A 7,226-nucleotide genomic window follows, 5' to 3' on the forward strand; every position below is an offset into this window, starting at 1 on the left:
AGTACAATTAGAAATAACCGAAACAACAATAAACTAACCATGTTTGGGCTGAGGCTAAACATAAACAGGATGTAGTACCGTAAAAAGGAACAGTCCAGCAGATATCAGCTGTATAGCTGAGTTATCATAAGGTCCGGTGGTGAAGCACTAGTAAGAGGCCACGGCTAGCGGGCCAGGGCTAGCAGATGGATGGAATCTTCGTGGTTAACGTCGTAACCACATCAGACGATTTCGTCCGCAGACCAGTCCTGTAGAATCGGCGGGGCTCCGTGTCAACACTAGGTGGTCCCGTCCGGTTGACAGAGAGGTAGATAGCCGGGAGATGGGCGATGGGCCTAGCTCAGGATGATTTGATTAGCCAGACCACAGCGTCCGTTTTGTTGAAGCTGGCTGGTGGTAGCTAGCTGGTAGCGATGAAATCCGGAGTTAAAGGTCCAGTGATTCAGGCGGAAAAACTGATATGTTCTGGGTCGATAACGCGCTGTGCAGACTGGCCGAATATCCGGTGATCAATGTCCAGTGATTAAAATTAATCCCGCAGAAAAAAATCCAATGTCCTGGGTGAAACACCGCTAGCTGTGGCTAATAGCAAATAGCAAGTAGCTAGTTAGCTGGCTAGCTAGTTTCAACTGGAGATTCTAGATTCTAGATAAAGGTAAGTCAAGGTAAGTCAATAATAGAATCCGTTCCACATTGAGTGAGGCGGGTTGCAGGAAAGTATATCTTGTAGAAGGATGAAAAGTCTGATAGGGAAATATGTACGAAAAATAGGGTATTTACAGGCTATTTACAGACAGACGATAAAAACACAACTGCACTACTACGCCATCTTGGTCAATTATGCAGGCTTCGTTCTATCGGGAACCCCCTGTCACGTCGCCTGAACCGTTCAATGGAGAATTGGACAAGTGCCGGGGATTTTTGCTTCAGTGTGACTTAATTTTTTGGCAGAGACCACTATCGTTTTCTACTGATTCCTCTAAGGTACATTATGTTCTGGGGCTGTTAAGAGGGAGAGCTCTGGTTTGGGCTGAGGCTGTGTGCTCAAATCAAACTTTGACTGGATTGACTTTTGCTGATTTTTCTGCTAAATTGAAGACTGTTTTTGACCATCCTGACCATGTGGGTAATTCCTCCAAGATACTTTTTAATTTGAGGCAGGGTTCTAACAGTGTGGCTGAGTACTCTATTGAGTTCTGGACTTTGGCAGCGGACTCCAAGTGGAACAATGTGGCACTTCAAGGAGCATTTCTAAACGGTTTGAATGAAGCCATTAAGGATGAACTGGCTGCTCGTGACGAGCCACATGATTTACATTCTCTCGTTTCCCTGTCCATTAAGCTAGACAACCGGTTGCGGGAGAGAGGCGGTCGGCCACATCTAGGAGGACGAGTTCCCCAGCCTTCAACCACTCGAGTCTCGCCTCCCCGGAGCCGGCAGCTTCTTGTTCCTGATCCCATCCCGAGCACAGAGGAGGAACCAATGCAAGTGGGTCGAGCTCGACTACCTCCAGCAGAGCGGCAACGGCGTCTCCAGGCGGGTGAGTGCCTGTACTGTGGAGACGCCACACACATTCTGGCTACATGCCCTAAGCGACCAAAAGACAAGGCTCGCTCGTCACGGTGGGTCTACTTGCGAGCCCAGAGTTAGATCCTGAACCCATCATTCCCCGATTACAAGTACCTGTAACCTTACGTTTCCAGAGTCATTCCCTGCCACTCTCAGCTCTCATAGACTCAGGTGCAGAAGACAACTTTATTAGCCACCAGTTCATTACACAAGCTCGTATCCCCATGGAGCCACTACCTACCCCCATTCGGGTCACAGCCCTTGATGGGCGCCTCCTCGCGGAGATAACTCATCAAACCACCCCCGTTTCCCTAGTGATTTCTGGCAATCATTGTGAAAGCATTAAGTTAAGAGTTATGTCTGGCTCAGCTACCTCCCTAATCCTTGGCTTCCCCTGGTTGGCTCTTCACAACCCACAAATTGATTGGACACGTCACACCATTCTCAGTTGGAGCACTAACTGCCATTCAGAGTGCCTTAGGTCAGCGGTTCCCCCCACTAAGTGTAACCCAACTCATCCCTCAGCTCCTCTCGATCTGTCGTCTGTCCCCAAAGAATACCATGACTTAGCGGAGGTTTTCAGTAAGGACAAGGCTCTGTCTCTACCACCACATAGGCCTTATGATTGCCCTATTGAACTGCTTCCTGGTGCTCCCTTGCCCTCTAGTCGCTTATACAATCTGTCCCGACCGGAAAGAGAGGCAATGGAGCAGTATATTGGTGATTCTCTGGCCTCGGGCATAATCCGTCCCTCGTCGTCTCCTTTGGGTGCAGGTTTCTTTTTCGTTGAAAAGAAAGACAAGTCGTTACGCCCCTGTATCGATTTCAGGGGTTTAAACAACAAGTATCCCCTTCCACTCATCAACTCAGCTTTTGAACCTCTGCATGGCGCCACAGTTTTCTCCAAGCTCGACCTCAGGAACGCTTATCACCTTGTCAGAATCCGAAAGGGAGATGAGTGGAAAACCGCTTTCAACACTCCACTGGGGCATTTTGAGTATTTGGTCATGCCCTTTGGGCTCTCAAACGCCCCTGCTGTATTCCAAGCCATGGTGAACGATGTTCTTAGGGATTTTTTGAACCGTTTTGTCTTTGTATACCTGGATGATATTCTTGTTTTTTCCAAGTCACCCGAGGAGCATGAATCACACGTCCTTCAACGGCTCTTGGAGAATAAGCTGTACGTCAAAGCAGAAAAGTGTGAGTTCCACAAACAGTCTACATCGTTCCTTGGTTTCATCATTGAGAGCGGGCAGGTGAAGGCGGACCCCGAGAAGATCCGGGCAGTGACGGAATGGCCCACACCCACCACCCGTAAGCAACTTCAACGATTTTTGGGCTTTGCTAACTTCTACCGTAGATTCATTAAGGGTTTTAGTAAAGTGGTGGCACCCCTTACTAGACTCACATCCCCAAAAGTCCATTTTCTGTGGTCCCCTGAGGCGGAGCAGGCGGTAGGGGTTTTGAAGGAACTGTTTTCCACCTCCCCCATGTTGATACACCCCAATACCTCTCTGCAGTTTATTGTGGAGGTGGACGCGTCTGACTCAGGTGTGGGAGCAGTCCTCTCCCAGCGCTCCCCCACTGACCAAAAGCTTCACCCCTGTGCTTTTTTCTCCAAGAAATTTTCACCCACAGAACGGAATTACGACGTTGGAAACCGGGAACTGCTGGCGGTCAAGCTAGCACTGGAAGAATGGCGGCACTGGCTGGATGGAGCTGAACTGCCGTTTGTGGTCTGGACAGACCACAAAAACTTGGCTTACATCCAAGCCACTAAGAGACTCAACTCACGCCAAGCCAGATGGGCCCTGTTTTTTAGAAGGTTTAACTTTATTCTTACATACAGACCGGGGTCAAGAAATGTTAAACCAGATGCTTTGTCCCGCCAGTTTGCTGACCCTTCGGAGACCAGCGAGCCTGAGGCAGTCCTACCTTCCTCATGCGCCGTGGCAGCAGTACAGTGGGAGATCGAGTCTCTTGTGAAGACTGCACTTGCCACGGACCCGGGACCGGGTGATGGACCTCCCAACCTACTATTTGTTCCCGAGACGGTCCGGTCTCAGGTGTTGCAGTGGATTCACACCTCCCGTTTTGCTGGTCACCCTGGGATGAGACGCACGTTGACGCTGCTTAGGAGACATTTTTGGTGGCCTTCAATGGAAACTGATGTTCGGGCTTTTGTGGCAGCCTGTTCAACCTGTGCTCGGGGCAAAGCCTCCCATCAGTCCCTTTCGGGGCTGCTGCTACCCCTCCCAGTTCCCAGCCGTCCCTGGTCCCACATAGCCATGGATTTTGTCACCGGCCTACCCAAGTCTGAAGGTAATGATACTATACTTACCATTGTGGACAGATTCTCTAAATCTGTTCACTATATAGCATTACCAAAATTACCGTCTGCCAGTGAGACAGCGGACCTCCTAGTCCAACATGTATTCCGTCCCCATGGAATACCTGTGGACATCGTATCTGATAGAGGCCCACAGTTTACTTCCCGTGTTTGGAAGGTGTTCTGTTCTGCTTTGGGTGCTTCCGTTAGTCTGTCCTCAGGGTTTCATCCCCAGACCAACGGTCAAACAGAAAGAGCCAATCAAAACCTCGAAGCAACCCTTCGTTGTGTGGCTGCTCAACATCCATCATCCTGGGCCAAACATCTGCCTTGGATAGAGTACGCCCACAACTCCCTCACCACCTCTGCCACCGGCCTTTCACCCTTCGAAGTAACCATGGGTTATCAACCCCCTCTGTTTCCTGCTCAGGAAAAGGAATTGGCTGTTCCTTCGGTTCAGGAGAACCTCCGCCGCTGCCAGAGAGTGTGGAGCGACGCTCGGGAAGCGTTGCTTCGGACCACCGACAGGAACAAGACGACAGCGGATAGGAGCAGGACTCCCGCACCTGTGTTTCATCCTGATCAAGAAGTTTGGCTGTCATCTAAGAACGTACCTCTTCGTACCAAATCACGCAAGCTGTCTCCTCGGTACCTGGGTCCGTTTGTGGTGGAGTCCATCGTTAACCCCGCTGCGGTTCGTTTGAAGTTGCCTTCAGCCATGAAGATACACCCTACTTTCCACGTCTCCCAACTGAAACCTGTGTCCTCCAGCCTTTTGTGTCCGCCGGCAGATCCACCTCCACCTGTTCGCCTCATTGACGACCATCCGGCCTACACCGTCAGTAGGCTCCTGGACTCTCGGAGGCGGGGTAGGGGTCTCCAATACCTAGTCGATTGGGAAGGTTATGGACCAGAGGAGAGGTCTTGGGTCCCTAAGCGTTTTGTGTTGGATCCTCAGCTGATCACGGACTTCCATCACGACAACCCTGACAGGCCAGGTGGGTCGCCAGGTGGCGACCATTGAGGGGGGGGTACTGTTATGTGGGCAGCTTGTCTCTCCCTTTTCTGTTTCCCTTCCTCCTTGTTTTGTCCCCTCTTTGTCTGTTGTATCTGTATGTGTGTTTGTCCCCATTATGTGGGTGTGTCTGGAGTGGATCGGGGGGCGTGCTCAGGATCTGCCTCTCCTGTGCAGCTGCGGGTTGTTTCCAGTGATTCCTGCCTACGCAGCTGCATCCTATTCTCTCATCAACCTGCACTACTAATTCCTGGGCATGGCTCTCCACCGGCGCCAGATCGTTGTTCTTACCAGAGCGGTAACTTGGCTCACCAGTAGAGTTAAATTGTCTTTGTCTTCAGCCTGGCTCTTTACTCTCCTTAACCTGTCGTTTGTTTTGTCTTCAGTTCAGACATACCTCCCTGCCTGCCTGCCGGCCTGCCTGCCTGCCTGCCTGCCTCAGCCTCTCCTTCCTCCGGAGCCGACTAGCCCACTCTGTTCCTTTTCTTCAGTTGTTTTTGGACTAAGACAAATTGAACTTTTATTAAAATAATTTTTGTTTCTTCCACTCCCTTAGTCGTGTTTGTTTCTCTGAGTGCTGGGTTGAACCATAGCCTAACAATATATGGATAACATGCTACATTTGACTATATATGAATAACAGGCTACATTAGACTATATGGAAAACAGGCTACATTCAATTATATATAGATAACAGGCTACATTAGACTATATATGGATAACAGGCTACATTAGACTATATGGATAACAGGCTACATTAGACTCTACAGTCAATACAGCATCACTATGGTGATGATTATGATACTGATGCCTCTGCCAGCTAAGGCTATTACCGGTACTCTACAACAGAGGAGGCTGGTGGGCAGAGATATAGGAGGACATGCTCATTTTAATGGCTGGAGTGGAATGAATGGAACGGTATCCATTCATTCTATTCCTGCCAACATTACAATGAGCCTCTCCTCCTATATCTTTGCCCACCAGCCTCCTCTACTGTACACAAAGTCCAACATTGTAACAGAATATGACAGTGGCATATTGTACTACAACAGACATCAGTGTGTGTGTGCTTAAATGTGACTTTGTCAAGTAGCCAGTGTTGTGTTCCACCATTCTATCTGATGTATTTACAGTTTGTAATGTTGTTATTAGCCCAACATTATTGAGGACATTATTATTAGGAGGCTGCAGTAATGTTGAGATGCAGTAGGGGGAGCTCTAGTCTAGAACACTGGAACCTTCAGTAGCACTTTTTTGCAGCTGATGAGGAGTGATGGTCATGGGTGTTTAAATGGAATGGGTTCTAATTGAATGACATCATGAAACTTTGACCTGTATATACAGAACTCAGAAGGGCAAGGCAACACATTCTAAGAAATTGTTAACATTCTAAATAGTATAGAGGGCTTGCAGTTGCCTCACAAATCACCTAGCTACCGCAACAAGCCCTCTATAGTCGACGCATTGTTTAAATGGTTTTCTTTGTAGTCAAAATATCACTTTGGAAATGTGACACATTTAGCTCATTTTAAAAATGTAAGCCTACTCTTCAAATGAAGAAAGGCAAATAGATATGCAGACTGTTGCGTAATTTCTATTGAAATACAGTAACATCCCTTTTCTGATGTGCTGGTCTGGTCGTCATGCATGTTAATGTCTTAAAGAGGAAGGAAAAGGACAGTTAAATATGTATCAACCACAGAATTCACACTAACTGACAGTAAGTTGACTCACTGTACAATACCTCTCTCCTTCACTTCACTCTGTAAGTAAGCTTGACGATATCTTGAAATATTGATTTTATTATATGTTTTTAGTCATAAATCATATATTTGAGGGTAAGACTTACTGGATCCTTTACATTTTGTTATGTTTTGAGCTGTGTTTTGGTTGTTACATCAGGGCCTTTATTCATTAAGTGTCTCAGTGTAGGAGTGCTGATCTAAGTATTGTTGTCGATTAGTTTACTCCAATTAGGGGAGGGGTGGCAGGGTTAGGGGAAAATAATAAAGAAGGAAAATATTTTTTAAGGTTTTTTAATAGAGAATATAAATATATATATTTACAAAAATAAATATATGGGGGATTGGAAATAATGCAGACAATTACATTGACAGAAGCCACAATCTATCTACAATATTAAAGCTCATCTACCCCAAGAAAAACAAAAGGAGTGCTGATCTAGGATCAGGTCTCCCCCTCCATATAATGATGATCTAAAAGTCAAAACTGATCCCAGATCAGCACTTCAACCCTCACTTTTTGAATGCGGACAGTAGACTGTGGTTTCATGTGTTTAGTTTAGTTCAGTTT

The sequence above is a fragment of the Coregonus lavaretus genome (assembly GCF_964263955.1).
Source record: "Coregonus lavaretus genome assembly, contig: HAP1_SCAFFOLD_653, whole genome shotgun sequence".
Taxonomy (NCBI): domain Eukaryota; kingdom Metazoa; phylum Chordata; class Actinopteri; order Salmoniformes; family Salmonidae; genus Coregonus; species Coregonus lavaretus.